Source organism: Camelina sativa, chromosome 2 (assembly GCF_000633955.1).
Source record: "Camelina sativa cultivar DH55 chromosome 2, Cs, whole genome shotgun sequence".
In the NCBI taxonomy this organism is placed as follows: Eukaryota; Viridiplantae; Streptophyta; class Magnoliopsida; order Brassicales; family Brassicaceae; genus Camelina; species Camelina sativa.
In genome coordinates, this window is record NC_025686.1 from 4,865,361 (window position 1) to 4,883,807 (window position 18,447).

General features: G+C 33.4%; 2 long non-coding RNA genes and 1 pseudogene across 13 annotated transcripts in view; 1 reads left to right on the forward strand and 2 right to left on the reverse strand.

The window, feature by feature from the left end:
* The window catches only part of LOC104717698, a 15,146-nt gene extending 10,696 nt beyond the window's left edge, over positions 1-4,450 (reverse strand). For 2 of the 12 annotated variants that reach the window (XR_002034610.1, XR_002034608.1), the window contains exons 1-4: positions 4,305-4,447; positions 3,703-3,954; positions 3,048-3,610; positions 2,737-2,803 (exon numbers count right to left, since the gene is read on the reverse strand). This is a non-coding gene — a long non-coding RNA (uncharacterized LOC104717698). Of the gene's footprint in view, positions 1-2,722; positions 2,813-2,900; positions 2,975-3,047; positions 3,611-3,702; positions 3,955-4,304 lie in introns of all 12 variants that reach the window. The other 10 variants (XR_002034612.1, XR_002034615.1, XR_756288.2 and 7 more) reach the window with 10 other exon arrangements.
* LOC104717715 lies at positions 8,780-12,042 on the reverse strand (annotated as a pseudogene).
* LOC104717724 lies at positions 12,888-14,006 on the forward strand. The gene is made up of 4 exons (XR_756294.2): positions 12,888-13,148; positions 13,317-13,565; positions 13,648-13,796; positions 13,880-14,006. It is a non-coding gene; the product is annotated as an uncharacterized LOC104717724 (long non-coding RNA).

Consider the following 18,447-nt stretch of genomic DNA (forward strand, 5'->3'; position numbering starts at 1 on the left):
TTAGATATGTATCTGCTTCAGAGGCAATTTGGAGGATTTTCAAGTTTCCACTTCAAAATAGATCTACAGCAGTTCAGAGACTGTCTTTTCATGTCGAAGGGAAGCAACCTGCTTATTTTGATGGGAAGGCTCATATTAATGATGTTCTGGAACGTATACTTAATCAAGATTCACAGTTCATGGCTTGGTTGACTTTGAATAGGAAGAATGCTGTTGGAAAGAATGGGAAACGAGCTCGAGATCTTCTATATGCTCAAATTCCAGCATATTTTATTTGGGATGGAAATAATAAGCAGTTTAAGAAGAGATCAAAAGGTTTTTCGTTGGGTCGTATTAACTACGTTCCTAGAAAAATGGAAGATGAATACTATATGAGGGTGCTTCTTAACATTGTCAGAGGACCTTGCTGTTTTGATGACATCAAGACATATAACAGTGTTGTATACAAATCGTACAACGAAGCATGTTTTGCACGTGGAATTTTAGATGATGATCAAGTTTTCATAGATGGTTTGATTGAAGCAGGACAGTATTGTTTTGGGATTATATGAGAAATTTTTTTGATATGCTTCTTCTATCAGATTCTCTTGCTAGACCGGAACATGTATGGTCTCAAACATGGCACCTTTTATCCGAGGATATAGAAACAAAAGAGAGAGAACAGTACAACAATCCAGGTAATTATGTATTGTAAATATGATCTCTTAATTTCCCTAAAATTAGAACCATTTGATTAGGAATACTATTTTGTTTCTCTACTGACACCGACATAAATTTTTGCAGAACTGACTCTGACAGAAGCTGAGATTAGAAACTACACTCTTCAAGAAATTGAAATGATTATGTTGTTTAATGGTGGAACTCTCAAAGACATTGCGCATTTCCCTCAACCATCACTTGAAGATATTGATAATTCCAACCGGTTAATTGTTGATGAGATGAGATATAACCATGAGTTTTTGGCAGAAAAACATGCTGAATGGATAAAAATGCTAACGATTGAGCAGAGAAGCATATACGATGAGATCACCGGAGCTGTATTCAATGATTTAGGTGGTGTTTTTTTTTGTTTATGGCTTTGGAGGAACAGGGAAAACATTTGTGTGGAAAACACTAGAAGCAGCTGTTAGATCAAGAGGACAGATTGTTCTTAATGTCGCCTCCAGTGGCATCGCATCTTTGTTGTTAGAAGGAGGTAGGACTGCTCATTCAAGGTTTGCAATCCCTTTGAATCCTGACAAATTTTCAGTTTGCAATATCAAGCCTAAATCAGATCTAGCTACCTTGATCAAAGAAGCATCACTTATTATCTGGGATGAAGCTCCAATGATGAGCAAGTTCTATTTTAAATCTTTAGACAAAAGCTTTTCTGATATTATCAAGAACAGAGATAACAAGGTATTTGGTGGGAAGGTGGTTGTTTTTGGAGGTGATTTCAGACAAGTTCTTCCAGTAATAAATGGATCAGGGAGGACAGAAATTGTTATGTCATCACTTAATGCTTCGTATCTTTGGGATCACTGCAAGGTCCTAAAGTTGACTAAAAACATGTGACTGCTATCAGACAATATAAGTATGGATGAAGCTAAAGATATCCAAGAATTTTCAGATTGGTTATTGGCTGTTGGTGATGGTAGGATTAATGAGCCTAGTGACGGTGAGGCTCTAATCGATATCCCAGAAGAATTGTTGATTGAAGAAGCAGAAAATCCAGTTGCAGCAATTTGATAGGAAATTTATGGAGATCCATCAGTAATGCACAAAGAAAATGATCCTAAATTCTTTCAAAAGAGAGCTATTTTAGCACCGACCAATGATGATGTCAACACAATTAACAAGTTTATGGTAGAGCATTTGCAAGGTGAGTAAACGTTTTTATAGCTAATGTTTTCCAGATATTATATTTAAGTTTTTATCATTAATATCTTCAAACAATTAACAATGTTAATGCTTCTAGGGGAAGAAAGGATCTACCTAAGTGCTGATAGTATAGATCCTACAGATTCTGATTCACTGAACAATCCGGTGATCACTCCAGATTTCTTAAACAGTATCAAGCTGGCAGGTTTGCCACACCATGCTTTACGTTTGAGAATTGGTGCGCCGGTTATGCTGCTTAGGAATATTGATCCCAAAGGGGGGCTGTGTAATGGAACTAGGCTCCAGATTACTCAAATAGCTAATCACATTGTCGAAGCTAGAGTAGTAACATGTGACAGAAGTGGTGAGATAGTTTTAATCCCTAAGATAAATCTAACACCTTCAGATACTAAACTCCCATTCAAGATGCGTAGAAGACCGTTTCCACTATCTGTTGCATTTGCTATGACCATCAATAAGAGTCAGGGACAATCTGTAGAGAAAGTAGGACTTTACTTGCCTAAACTTGTGTTCTCTCATGGCCAACTTTATGTGGCATTGTCTAGGGTGACATCAAAAAAAGGTTTGAGAATACTAATACTAAACAAAGAGGGAAAGATTCAGAAGCAATATTTTGTTAGGACTGATATAAAATAATATTTTGCTTATTGTAATTTTTTATTTAGTTTCTAGACACAGATTCAACCGGCAGTTTACTTTTATTATCATAATTTATTAAACATAACTTCTATAATTTTTGTTTGAGACCCACCTTATTTCAACGTTTGCTAATCACTTAAATTTGTAAAAATCAATGCATTGAACACACAGAAAAAAAAATTAAAACTAATTGTATACCAACCTTAATCAAATTACCTTCAACATGCATTGTGGTGATAGCAGTCCTTAGTTACAGTTATTTTCTTCAGTTATGAACTTCAACCTGAAGAAACTAAACACAATTAGCTTTATATATAACAGTATCGGTTAAGGTTGATTATTAGAACTTAAACAAATTCTTATACTATCTACCATCTTACCTTTACTAAATACAAGAATCAATATATACATTATCCGACACATTTATGTTTCCTTGCTTAGAATCTCAACTAAACTGCAAAGTAAACCTAGCTTATTTACAATACCAGGCCTGTTATATGAATATAAGTGTTATTTGAGTAACTTACCAGTATATATAGTAGATTGCAATGTTACTCTTCCACTTCTAATTTCAAAGTTTAACTTATGTAACCCTGTAACAGGAATTACCCTGCAAAAAATAAAAACATGTTCACATTAGACTGATTAAAATGAAAAATACAGTCTTTATAAAACTAAACAAAGATTCAGTATCTTATCTTTAATTCGAAAACTACTTGCAAGGGAAAAGAAATCCAAATTATCGTTTTCTTATAAGTCCTTCAACACATTAGTTCCCCAATTATCGTCTTACTGATACTGATTTACACATGACCAAGTAAAATTAAACATTAGAGTTTTAAAAGATTGTAGTAGAGGCATCTACAAATCAATAAGAGGTTTTCGTTACTTATCTTTGATTTAGTGTTCTTTATTTGTTTTCCTGACTTTTAACAAAAGGAAAAAATTAACGAAGCCTTAAACTTGAAAAAATATATAAACATGTATCCATGTAAACAACAATAAAATTCAAAATCAATTTTGATGGGAAGCTACAAATCTTTGAAATCCGACTCAGTTCGATTCGATATCTTCAAGCTCCACTCAAAAGCTATAATCATACATCAAAGATCAAATAAATGATGAATATAAATCATTTGATAACTATTACGCAGAATTATAAAGAACAGATATAGATATTACCTTAGTGATCCATTGTAGACGACATTTTTTCCCTACTTGCAAGGAAAAAGAAATCCAAAACTCACAGGTAAGTTTTAGGCCAAACTTCAATCCAATTGTTGTCTCTAATCTTCCTCTTATCGAAACTAATTGAACAATGACCAGGTAAAATAAAAGATTAGATTTTTTGGATCTATAAGTCATAGGTATTTACAAATTAAGAAATGGGTATCGTTACTTATCTTTGGTGTTACAATATCGTCATTCGAGTTCCTGATATTCACCAAAAAAAATCACAAAATTAGGAGAAACATAAACTTCAATATAAATCTAAACATTAGAAGATGTAAACATGAATAGAAAAAAAAAATCAAAAACGATTTAGATTCAGATTCTAATCTTTCAAAGAAGACCCATATTCGTTTGTAGATTTTCAAACTCTACTAAAACGCTGGAATCAGACATAAAAGAACAAATCAAGCAAGAATCTTAACAGTTTCTGAGCTATAATCAGAAATAGAAAGAATAAATCGGAATCTAAATATTATTTACGAGATTGCCTCACTTATCAATTAAAGAAGACATTGGAAACTCCATTAAGACAGATTGATGATGGATCTTACTCTGGGTTTTCCAATTCGAAAATAGAGGTTTTCTGATCCGAGAGAGAAGGAATCTGATCTATGTTGTCGAATCAACTTTTGCTCACAACACAACCATTTTTTTTGTTTTACGTTTTTCTTTTGTTGTTGTCTTTTTTTTTTTTTTTGGCCACCGTAAATTGTTTTCGTGAAGCACAAATATTCAGAATGGGCCTGGACATTACTAAAACCTATCAACTTTAAATTTTTGGATTCAATTTTTCCAGTCCATTATTATTTTCCTTAATGATTGACAAAAATTAAATTTCAACAAATATTGCAAAATCTAACAGATATTTATATGAACAAAAAAAACTATTGCCCACAAAAAAATATGGATTTCAAATTATGGTAAACTCATATAATTATTTAAAACAACAGTATAAAAATTATATTTAATAAAAATTAAAAATACAAATACAAAATACAAACAACAAAATTACACTAATATTTAATCCAATTGAATTATATGAACAACGATTTTATTTTTAATTATTAACCCGCAGTCACAAAATCGATACAGACAATCAAAATTACACAATATTTTAGACTTTATAAATTTAAAAACTTAATAAATATAAAACAAATAATTTACATATATAGACAAATATATTATTCATTTATTTTATGTGTTCTTAAACAAAAAAAAATTGCCCCGCGGGTGTATATCTAGTATATATAATATATAGAAACCAACTTGAACACTCGTTTTTCTCAGTAGGCATTTTCTTTGCGAAAATTGTTCATTTTGTATGAAGAAAAATAATCGTATGAATCGCATACATTTACCACAGTAGAATGATTTATACGGTTTTTTTTTATATAGTATATATTGGTGTAAAGTTTAACCTTATAAAATATATATATTATTTCTATATATATATATATATATATATATATATAACATGCATGAGTTATCTTATTATATAAACATTGAGTTCAAATAGTTATATAAACTCATACGAGGTTAATTAATATTCTAAAAAAATTTTTTTTTTTTTTTTAAAGAATATTCTAAAATATATTAAAAACCGAAATACCAAACCCGACGAAAACATTAAAATCTCCGGAGAAGGAGACAAGAAAATACATAAAACAGAGAGGACTTCATCACACACACAAAAAGAAAAAAAAAGGGAAGACACAAAACATTATCTAATAGCATCATATAATGTTTTCATTATGTGTCTCCTCTACATCTTCATTTTGAGAATTCTAATAAATGAAAACTCCGCCTATGAAATACAATTTTTTTATTAAAAGACAGATGTCAACAACCTAGAATGACAAATACATGAATGATGAGACACGTCAATGCATGAGTTTCCATATATGAAACAACGTAATATACATTACTATACAAGGCTATCTTCATCCTATCTACGTTGGGCAACGTAATAAGAAACATAAAAGTGGAAAAGGTATTGTCAGTGGAACGCACTCTCTTAATCTGTCTAAAAGGCTATGTTCATTCTATGTCTCCTCTACATCTTCATTTTGTGTCCTTCTTCGCCTTCTTCTTCTTCATCTTCTTCTTGCTCTCTTGTTTCTCCTTCTTCTTGCTGTCTTCTTTCTCCTTCTTCTTCCTCTCTTGTCTCTCCTTCTTCTTCCTCTCTTGTGTCTTCTGATCACTTCTTTTTCTTTTCCTTTGCCTACCTGAAAAGCAATAACGTTGATTATGGTAACCTAATTATAACCTAATAATAAACTAATGATAAAAGAAAAAAATTTACCTTGACCAGTGGAAGAATGTTGTTGTCACCTGCATCATCATCATCATCAGAAGAATCATCTTCATCACTCAAACCCTCAGCATCCACAATATCAGCATCAGCGATGTTTCCTTCATTGTTACCATCGTTCCCGTCACCATTGTCACCCCCATTCTCATCATCATCCCCATTGTCATCATCTCCATCATTATTATTCCCATCAGCATCATTGTCATCATCCTCGATCAAAGGATGTATCTGAACGGGAACCCATTCCATGAAAAGATGATTTGCCGGACCATTACCATAGGCCAGAGCGTTTCTAGACCACGCATTGATCAAATCTATCAGATGGTTGATACGTGGGATGCTTTCTATGAAATGAACGTTGATGGAACGATCGGGTGGAAGATCATTAAACTGCAAGTATTTGCAATGAAACATGATAAGGAAACGTACTGTTCAAGTATGAAAACGCTGCGCATGATAGTGTATAAGCATAGGTATAAAATACTCACGTCCATTGCTTAGCTCTTTCTCTGACTCTTGTCAATCTCTGTATATTTGGTATGGGTATCGATCGAGTATTTACACATTCTATGAAATATATGATAAGTTTCTTTTTCTTCTGTTTCTAGTATTTTAAAAAAAAACTTACACATTTCTGTTACGATAAAAATATTTCATTTTATATTTATACAATCTATATTTATATTTACTTTCATATTTTGTTGTGTTGTATATATTTTAGTTTTTTCTTAAAAAAAGAATTTATTGATTCATTAACTTTAGATTAATGTTCTTTTTGATGATGTTCACATCCTAGATGGAGAAAGAACTCCCTAATTATAATATAGATAGATTTCATAATTAAAAATACATATTTAAATTTTAATTATTCCATAAATATGTTAGAAGATATTTTCCTATTGGTTGTGAACGTAAATCCAAATACCATATTTTTTGTATATCCTACAAGACTGACTTCAAAACATCATCACATGCAAATGGGTTGGGTTTAATTTTTTTCTACCAACTTTTTGCTAATCTTACATATAATAGCTATCAACAAATGCCAATTACGAATCATAGACATCCAATCCAAAACCAATTGGCAATGAGTGGAGTGGTCCATGATCCTTATATATTACCCCAAAGAATACATCCCAACCGATGTGGGATTCTAATAGGCATCTTCGAGATGTGGGTGGAAAACGGTCCAACGGGAAACAGCCCAAGCCCAACATTTCGGAAATACAACAAGACACCACTTATATGGGCCACATAGGTGGGAAACCATTTCTTTTGTGGAAAATTGCTTGTTGGGACTAACCATGGGCTTTGATACCATATTAGAAATAATTGACATTCAACCCAAAACCAATTGGCAATGAGTGGAGTGGTCCATGATCCTTATATATTACCCTAAGAAATACATCCCAACTGATGTGGAATTCTAATAAATAGCTATCAAAAAATGCCTATGATCTAAGCTGCAAATTTGAAAATAATTTATCGATGTAAGAAAGATTGCTGATGGCAAGATATAGGTATTATTGCTCGCCGGCAGCCTGGCAGTGAGTAAAGAATACGAAACTCTTGAGGCAACATATTGCGCATTTTCCCGAATTTGGTGAATCTAACCACTGTAAACTACTGTACTTATGATAACGTAAACTACTGTAACTACTTTAATTACCAGTAACTTAATGAAAAGAATAATTACTAGCTAGTATTAAAAATGAAAGAATATGGTATTACTGGTAATTAGCATTTTAACTTAATTTATAAACTTACATATAATGATAGAATGATCAGATATATGATAAATTAATTATATTTTAAAATTATTTGTTTAAGTTGGTTTTAGTAAAATTTAGATCTAGTAGCTAAAGACTGAAATGTTCGATATTAAAAATATATAAGGCTTATTTAAAAATAACTTAATTTTTTTTTCGTCAAAAATTAATTATATTGATGATAAACTGTAGTCATTACATAGTTGGGCTGCAGCATGGAAGTAATGAAATACACCCCGTAAAAAAAGTGTTTGATAAACAACCAAATTTGGCTAATAGGTGGGCAGCATTATTACAAGTTCTAGGAGTGAATGTAAACTGAATTCTTTGAAATATTGATGACCAGAAGAGTAAATCTTGATAAATACCAGCAATAGAAACGTCAAAGAGGTCTTTGTGCATGATCTTAGTTAGTGTCTCACAATCTCCTTCGAAAACAACATTGGTAATACCTTTTATCCATGTATGTTGCATTGCCGCTTGTAGTGCCTTGGCCTCATCGTCCAAAGGTGACGATGCATATCCTATCTGTGAAGCTCCCCAACCATGTGCATTGTCATTCGTATCACATAAAATCCATCCAGCCTTCATATTATTTGTTATTGGGTCATAGGGTGCATCACAATTACATTTGATGAACAAAATTAAGGTCGGGTCCAATTTTTTAATCTTGGTTGATGAATTTGGACGTTGACTCTTTTTGTTTCTTCCATATTACAAAACCAGTGACGAACATCCGATTTAGCTCTCATGAATATGTTGTTTGGATTTTCATTAAAAATAACTGAATATAGATTTCAAATTTAAAAAAATTAGGGTGTTCCAGAAAATTATCTTTAACAAATTGCGAATATTTTAGTTGAAGATTTGTTATCAAAACCAAAACAAAATAAAATCTTATCTAGGTCTTCTATCACTTTGTACATTTGAAAGTTGAAACTAATAGCAAGATCTGCGCGAACTTTTTTGCTAATGGGCGAAAGAGGACATTGAATCTAGTTTCACAATCTGTTTCAAACTAATCAAACGGGAAAGGGAAATGTTTTAGTTCTTGAGATTAACATTCCGGTTTGAATTGGACATGTTATACTACTTTTGCGCTTATTGGTCTTGCTGTGGGAGTTGGGATTTCACCAATAACACATAGCATAACAAAATATATTGTAACTTGATTTGAACTTGTGCCATGAATCTATAATAAGATCCAAAATTCGGATAATTCTTTTGTTGGTTCTTCATTCTTCTCAAGCAGAAACAGATCCAACTCCGCAAACAGGAAGGTCATGTTCGAAGTTTGGAGTTGTCTTAAGGATTGGATTTCGCTCAAAGAAATTCACTGGCTTCAAATCGAAACTCGAAGAAACTGTGGGCATTATTGGAAAATCTTCTTGACATGGGATGTGATGGAACCCAAGCGTGTACCATACCACAATGTCCTTGTTCTCTATGTCTCTATCTCTGCATGGCACCAATAATGTATCAAAAAAAAAAAACTATCGGTTCTTAACAAAATAACTATTAGTTTTCAGTTAATCACCTGTCTGACCAAACCGCAAGAGTATCATCACCATGACTTTGGTAAGTGAACAAACCACCAGCCCATTGTTCGGACTTATTGTAGGGAGTGACCCAAATTTGGTTATTGGTAAAAGCTCCTCTCTTCTGCGGTGGATCATCATGGTCAAGCAAACTAGCAGCTGTGGCTCTAGGCACGACCTTGTAACCCGTTGGGTTACCGACCCGAGTAGTTTTACCAGAATTGATGACGTGGAATTCTGATGGATCGTACAAGCTTAGCTTGATCTGACCGTGCTTTTCGGTTTTAACTATGTTCCTAATTGCTTTCATGTAACTCTTCCTCGGTGATTCACCAGGCGCCGTCTCTTGCCTCTTAAGGTTCACTTTAACAAAGGAATTGTCCGGGCCATCCACGTCGAGGTCAAGGTAAAAAGTGACGTAGTGGTCGTGAATAACTCCAATTACATTTTCGGACAGAATGGTGCCATAGAGCTCTTCTTCATTACCTTCTTTGTCTTTCTTCACTTGGTTCTTGTTCTCGTACGTTGTCCCTTTCACCATCAAGATTCCACTAAGCCCAACCTATAGTTGATCATATCGTACCAAAGTCATTTTATAGTCAATTCTATTTTGGGAAAATAACAAAGACTAAAATTCAAAAGTACCTTAGCTCTCATAAGCCCATCAGTTTGGAACTCATAATCAATGATGTAATTGTAATTACCCACTGAGGCTACCATTCGTACTACAAGCGTCACCTTTGGCCTCACTTTCCTTAACGGCTACAAAAAAAAAAAATCGTAATTAATCTATTTATCTTACTTTATGAACTGTTTCTATTTTGAGTCTGCGTAGATGTCTTTTTGCTTTTGTTCATGTATATACATATCATAACAATCATTATTGTGTCAGGTTACTTAGGTGCAATCTAAATCTCATAAAAATTAAGCGAGTCCATTCCTTCATTAGCAATTGGTTTTTGAACTAATTAGAACCCATAGATTTTTGACATATTTTTTTAATGTAATAACTAATAAGATATACAAAACATAAGTTATAAATTTGTCTTCTATTATTGTAGGCTTTCAAATATATCAGAACTGTGAGAAATTCAAAAAATATCATGCTTTAAAAAGTTCATTTAATTAATATGCATATAATATGGTATTTTTGATTCATTTCTACAAAAACAAAACAAATAGTTGGCCGTTAATTGAGGATTTGTAAAAGTATCTTTAGGTTCGTTTAACAGATAATTAGGTAAGATCTGATTTCAAAAGACTACTACTTTAACAAAGTTAGCCACCTTAAAAACGAATACTATGTTGATAAAAAGTTCTAAACGTAATAACACGTGATTTGTTATGTTAATGTCGCTGTGAAATTTAATTAAACAGAGAAGGCAAAAAAGAACTTACCGGCATGCCGGTGACGGGATTCTCTGAGTGACGCCAATTAACATCTCCGGCGTACCTCTCAAACACACAAATCATATTCTCTCTCACATACGGCGTTCCGTCAGCCGCAGCGAATATTCCGTCCATATAAACGGCGTTTCTTGGACAAATCGTTAAGCGGTTCGAGCGGCATCGCTTGTAACCCGAACCATACTCGCCCGCGTCCATATAAGTTTTGAAGTACCAAGCTTCCGTTGGATCCATGTACGGAACAAAAAGCTCCGACACAAACCCTTTGTACATCACTTCACGTGTCACTTGTGTATCAGGGTCGTGTACTCTAACCAGGGATATGATTAAACCGGCTCTCGGGTCCGGTTTTAAGTGAAACTCCCAATTAACCGTACCTACCTAGAGTCGAGAAACACTGAATTTTAGTTAACCTTCTGTTTTCGTCTTTATTACCAAACCAGCCACTAGAGATTGGTAAACAAATCACGTCCGTTAGATTAACTCCACGAGATAGTATCGTACGGTTGAAATCCGCGTTTATGAACGGAGCCCTAGTGGCATCGTCTATCTCCTCCAACGTCATAATCGGGTAACCGGGTGCACGAACCGGACTATCCACTAAATCTACATGGCTTGTAGACAAGTCAATGGTGAGAACGTGCGAGTCGCCGCCAACACGTGCGATCACTGAAGCCTTTCTTGGTGGGAGTGTGGTTCTTTTTTCCCATTGTCGGACTAGGTTCTTGTCTGGCTCTTCAAGAACGACGGAGTGAAGCGCGTATGGTGCAGGGGAGGCGAAGAGCGAGTGTGAGGAGAGGATTGATCGGAATTTGTTGATCTCCACCACCGTGAGTGGGTCAAGAGGGTGGTTTGGTGTGTCGGACATGTGGTCATGGTTTTTGGTTTTGTTTTGGGAACGCTTATAGTAATCGGTGGATTTTTTTGTTGAAAAGGAAGTTACTTGAGGCGCAAAGAGGTGAAGAGATAGAATTGGTGCAGTCCGTGGAGGATGGCTCGTGAGAAAAGTACGTTGAAATGAATAAGAAGATAAAACGGGAGAAAGAGTTTTGGCTCCATGGAAGCTCTCACTCTATCTTTCTCTTTCTAGATCTCAGTTGGTTTGTTTTGAGTAATGTGAGTGTTGTATTGTTTATTCATTTCATATATAAAACGAGGATTATATAAACCTATTTGTATAGACCACTATAGGATTGGCACTGTTACTGAGGAGCCTAAAACAAACAAGAAGAATGTCAATTTTATTTTTGACTTTTCTATCCATATCTTAAGAAGAGCAACTTGACAACAATATATATTACATGACAAGATTTTGAAATCCCGGACACGTTGTTCAGGGCAATTAGGAATATATATGACCACATGACCAACCACAACTTCTACGAATGCGGCTCTTTTATTTGTTTTGCACCATAATGATCAAAACATCCGAATTGTCGCCTGGAGTAAAAATAACATATTCAAGTTTTTTAACCCTTGTTATCTTCCTCCACTAGAAGTGGAATTAATATTTTTCATCTTCTTGATCTCGTGTATAATGGTTAAATAACCTTTTAAGGAAAAAAAATGCAATACTGATAAATTTGGAAGAAACCTTAGACCTTCCCCAACGTGGAGTTTTAAGAGGGTATATAATTCAAAAGTAGAAAAAAAATAAATCAGAAATAAGAAAAAAATTAAGAGGTCCTCTTATTTAGTATATTGGATTTGAGAATAAGAGACTGTACATGTCACTTATTTGTTGGCCAAAACAAAATAATAGAGATACAATTATTTTTCTTTCTTTTCCTCTCCATCTCTATGTCTCTCTCTCTCGATCGAAGTCGAAGTCGAATTGGCAATGGAAGAAGATGGAATCAAAGGACATGGAATCAGAGGACAATTATGTCGGAGGAGATGCGACGGAGATTGAATCGGCGGAGGCTAATCGGAGGGTTCTTGAATCGACTCCGAGATTGTATCGGAGGAGATTTGATTTCGAGTCGATTCAATTAGAAGAGATTGAATCAATTGGAATAGGAGATATCTCATGGTTTAAAATCATATTGTTCTTGTTCGATTTAGGGTTCTAAACGGATTAGGGTTCTAAGATTTTGGTTCGANATTTTTCTTTCTTTTCCTCTCCATCTCTCTGTCTCTCTCTCTCGATCGAAGTCGAAGTCGAATTGGCAATGGAAGAAGATGGAATCAAAGGACATGGAATCAGAGGACAATTATGTCGGAGGAGATGCGACGGAGATTGAATCGGCGGAGGCTAATCGGAGGGCTCTTGAATCGAGTCCGAGATTGTATCGGAGGAGATTTGATTTCGAGTCGATTCAATCAGAAGAGATTGAATCAATTGGAATAGGAGATTAAACATATCTCATGGTAAGTTAAAATCATATTGTTCTTGTTCGATTTAGGGTTCTAAGATTTTGGTTCGCAAATTAGGGTGAATTCTCATGTTAAGGACCAGCGTGATTGGGATATCGTTCGTGACCTTGTGAGTTGTCGAAAGAACGAGTTTTATCTGAGAGGTCTCACTGGTTGTTGTAGAGTCGACCGTTATGCTCTGACAGGTTCAGAGACTCGAATTGGAGAAACACATTGGCTCGTCATTTGGAAACTTCCGCTGAGGCAATAGATGATGAGGGAGGCAGTAGTTGCTGCAATCTTTCTGGTGAAGTGTCTACTTCTTGTACCGGTAACAAAGAAGAAAAATGTGTGAGGTGATACTGATGCATGTGTGATACTGATGACGGTGATGAAGAATGTGTGAGACCAGATGCTTGTACTCATGGACCCGTGAGTACCTATACTATTGACCTTCTGCTTCTCGATTAAGTTTGGCAATGATTTTAATCCCTTGATGTCTTACTCTTATCAGGTACTAAACCAATTATTATACCTAATGAGAACCGCCGAGAAGACTATAAAAATACGAATTGCTCTGGCTCTTGCACATCTTTGTGACCCTAAAGATGGAAAACTGATTTTGCAACAGGGGACTCAGCTCCTGCTTCACCCGCCCAACAGGTAAATAATTTTCATTCCTTCTTTCTAGCAACTAATAATTTCTGATTCGAGGTGTTAACTTGTTTTTGATTATTACACTGAAGGTATTTTTAGGTGAAAAGTTCGTGAACAACCCTACTTTGTCCGATATCACATTCCTCATTGATACTCTAAGCAAGGAGTCGTACAAGGGCAGCACTTTGATCATGCAGCTCCTGAGAGACAACCTCACCCTCTGGAATTCTGATCTTGCTGAAGATGGAGGTCTGTCTGAAAGTCACACAACACTCTCGAAATGTTTGAGCTTAAGCCATGGTTTTGTTATGTTTTCACGAGAAGACAACAAGCAAGAACAGGCTAAGCCTGCCAAAGCCACAAAGGTAATTCACCTTAATATGAAGTGTATGAATTGTCCTTGTTGGATCAAAGCTCAATGTTGTTTTGGTTGTTTGTCTGTTAAGAACTGATCAAAGGGTTTAGAAGTTGAATGAGATTAGATTCAAAAAACTATATTTGTAAAAATAAGAGACTCAAAATTATATCCTACCATTGGAGAGGATGATTTTAATTAAAATCTTAAGAGTTCTTATTTTATAAACAGTACTTAATATATTCATTAAAAATTACAACAGTACATAAGAGACTAAAAATTAAAACTCACCGTTGGTGATGCCCTTAGAAGTGAAATAGTTTCTCTTATTTTATTCATTAGCTTCTAAGCTTATATTTATACAAAGATATAACTTGTCTAACAAGTTCTTTACATATTCAATAATGGTAAATCTACTTATTTAGCAATAGGAGAATATTACACAAATGTTAACTTTCCATTTAACTCGATCTCGTAATCTCCGAGATCTCCTAATACCCTCCCGCAAGCTCATACGTGGTAACACGTATGAGATTGGACGATCATCATCACATCATCTTCACGGTCTTCGTACTCACTATAGAGTCATCAATGGCGTTATACCTCGCCATAAGGTCATCGAGTCGGTGGAGAATGTGTATCTCCATTGATTTCAAAATCACAAGTTTAAATCGTTCTTCGAGCTTCTTGTTCATGAAGAAACTTGTGTAGTGGTCATGGTCAAATTCAGGTTTGTACAGCATCGTATCCGTCAGATTCATCACTTTGATAGTTATCTTCGTGGCTCCATCTTGTTTGTAGTAAAAAAATGAATCCACATGAAGACTCGTTGGACAACACAATCATGTGCTATTGTACCCATATCTCTCATAAAAGAGACACATCTTTCTTTCTTTCTTTTTTTTTTAAAGAAAAACAGTCGAACAAAATTTTTTGTTTTTTTTTTTTTTAAGTTTTTTTTTTTTTTCGAAAAAACAAAGCAAAAGGAACGAAAAGAACTATAAAGAAAATCAAGGAAGTATGTTTGATACACCAAAACAAAGAAAACCAGTACGAACAAAGAAACAAAATTCAATTTTTTTTTTTTTTTTTTAAACTGCAGAAACAAAAGAAAACCCTAATCCATAGGTATAGGATCAAGGCTCTGATACCATGATAAATTTGGAGGAAACCTTAGAAGTGAAATAGTTTCTCTCATTTTATTCATTAGCTTCTAGGCTTATATTTATACAAAGATATAACTTGTCTAACAAGTTCTTTACATATTCAATAATGGTAAATCTACTTATTTAGCAATAAGAGAATATTACACAAATGTTAACTTTTCATTTAACTCGATCTCGTAATCTCCAAAATCTCCTAATAAATACTTCAAAGAGAGAGTAAAAAATATTGCAAGGGAAAAATAAGAGAGCACAAGCAATACGATTTTATCACATTTTTTATATATACATAAGCATTTCTATATATACAATCTTCAAACAACTCTTACAAGAGGCACTCCACTGACATGGTACACGAGATCGAAAAAAAAAAAAACGCCCAAGCTCAAGCCATTTTGTACGGTTACTACCATTACGGGGTTCGATTTGGTTTACCGTTACGATTAATTTGGGTCATGTTCATGCCTATAATGTAACATCGGTAAAAAAAAAGGTAAAAAGTGAAAACTACTGGTAGGCAACAAGACGGGCTTACATTTTAGATAGGCCTGTGGATCGTTCCAACATAAGTGAGAAAGGCCCGTCAGTACACACATATGACATACTCCCTCCGTTTCAAAATATAGGATGTTTGAGTAGAAACACGCATATTAAGAAAAAGTTATTTTTAAAAAGTTTAACCAATCATACCCAAGATTCATAATATAAAATATAAAATTAATCTAAAAGTTGCATAGAAAATTGGAAACATCCTATATTATGAAATAAAAATAATCCTCAAAACATCCTATATTATGAAACGGAGGGAGTATATAAAACCTATATATTGCTTGGAAATGACTCTTAGGAAATGAATCATAGAAAAAAATCTAGTTGAGTTGGTAGATTCTTTTTAGGTTTCATATGAGTTTTAACCACTTTTAACATTGTTAGAGACAGAATGCTCTTGTAACTTGGATTAAAAAACAAGTCATGTTCTTTTTTATGTTTTTTTTTCTTTTAACCATCCCACTCATTTATACATTTACTTGAAAATGAAATAGGAACTATAAACTAAAATATTGCAGCTAGCCTATTGATTGACTACAACAGGTCGATAAAGAACATATAATTTTGAATTATTATTATAGCAGTTACCATAATATGTGTATGTAAATGCTAAATGTTTTAATGTATGATATTAGAGAAATAAGAGTATGGACGTATGGTGATAAGAAATTCAAAGTCAAAGTAACCTTTGCTTTGAAACTTGGCGAGTCTAATTGGCTATTATTTGTTAATATCCTTTTATAACCGAAGCTTATAATTTCGTCGTTATTCGTTATTTTTTAATATCTAATTTGAATTTCGATGGTATAGAGTAGAATATAAAAACATGTACTAGATTTCAAACAATAGAGATAAGTCAAATCTTATAACTTTTTGGTTGAAAAAAATGGAGATAAGTACCTTTAGGAATTTGATTAGTCAGTTTTATGGCTTTTCGTTTAGTCTTCATTTGAGACTTCTTACGGTAAAATTATGCATCACGATCATGCAACAAGCCAAGGTACATGCAAATGCAATATCAGAACTACAAGTCTACAAGCAACACGTCATTGAAATAATTTAGAGTTTTGTGCAATAAAAGCAAGTTTACTTGTCCCAGCCGGTTTGGCTCTAACCGCTCTAAGAACTTAAATACTACTTAATGATCGTATGGAGGACAAACTCTATCTTGATTTTGATATCCTAATCTAATTGTATGTGGCGTGAACGATACTTTTGGCAGTAAATGATTTGACACCTTCTTCTTACCCTAAAGAAAAGATTTGATATAAAGATACCAGTTTCTGATAGGTAAGCTATAATATATAAGTTGCTAACACTGATCTTGCATGAGATTAAACGATATTTGTACGATTTTCAAATCTTATCAAATGAATTGCTCTTAGAGCTTTACTATAAGGATTGGAAAAGAAGTGAGAAAAGAAACAGAAAAAAGACTAAGAATATAAAACATGAATTTTCGTCTAATGTTGAAAATAATAGTTAGGTGAGATATAACAATCATGAACTAAACTAAAGTAATAATTAGTTTCTTATAAGATTACTTCCGTCAAGAAAACAAAAATGTAGTATTAAACTAGTATATTATTTCACTTATTTGGAAATATACAAATGATTTAAATGTGCACCAGAGTTCACCTCCTTATATAATAAAGAAATAAAATATATGTATATTATTATAAAATTAAAAAATTAAACTGTTGTTTTATAAACTGATATAGAATTTTATTCTAATTGTAAAATTTAAATCATAACCATCTAATTTGTAAACCCAAACCGACATATAATTTCATTCTAATTGTAAAATCTAAACCCTATACATCTTATTTGTAAACCTAAACAGACATATAATTTCGTTTGAATTGTAAAATCTAAATCCTAACCATCTCATTTGTAAACTCAAACCGACATATAATTTCATTCTAATTGTAAAATCTAAACCCTAACCAAACCCAAACCGACATATAATTTTGTTTGAGTTGTAAAATCTAAATCCTAACCATCTCATTTGTAAACCCAAACCGACATATAATTTCATTCTAATTGTAAAATCTAAACCCTAACCAAACCCAAACCGACATATAATTTTGTTTGAGTTGTAAAATCTAAATCCTAACCATCTCATTTGTAAACCCAAACCGACATATAATTTCATTCTAATTGTAAAATCTAAACCCTAACCAAACCCAAACCGACATATAATTTTGTTTGAGTTGTAAAATCTAAATCCTAACCATCTCATTTGTAAACCCAAACCGACATATAATTTCATTCTAATTGTAAAATCTAAACCCTAACCAAACCCAAACCGACATATAATTTTGTTTGAGTTGTAAAATCTAAATCCTAACCATCTCATTTGTAAACCCAAACCGACATATAATTTCATTCTAATTGTAAAATCTAAACCCTAACCACCTCATTTGTAAACCCAAATCGACATATAATTTTGTTTTAATTGTAAAATCTAAATCCTAACCACATCATTTGTAAATCCAAACCGACATAGAAGTTTGTTTTAATTGTAAAATTTAAACTCTAATCACCTTATTTGTAAACCCAAACCGACACATAATTTTTTTCTAATTGC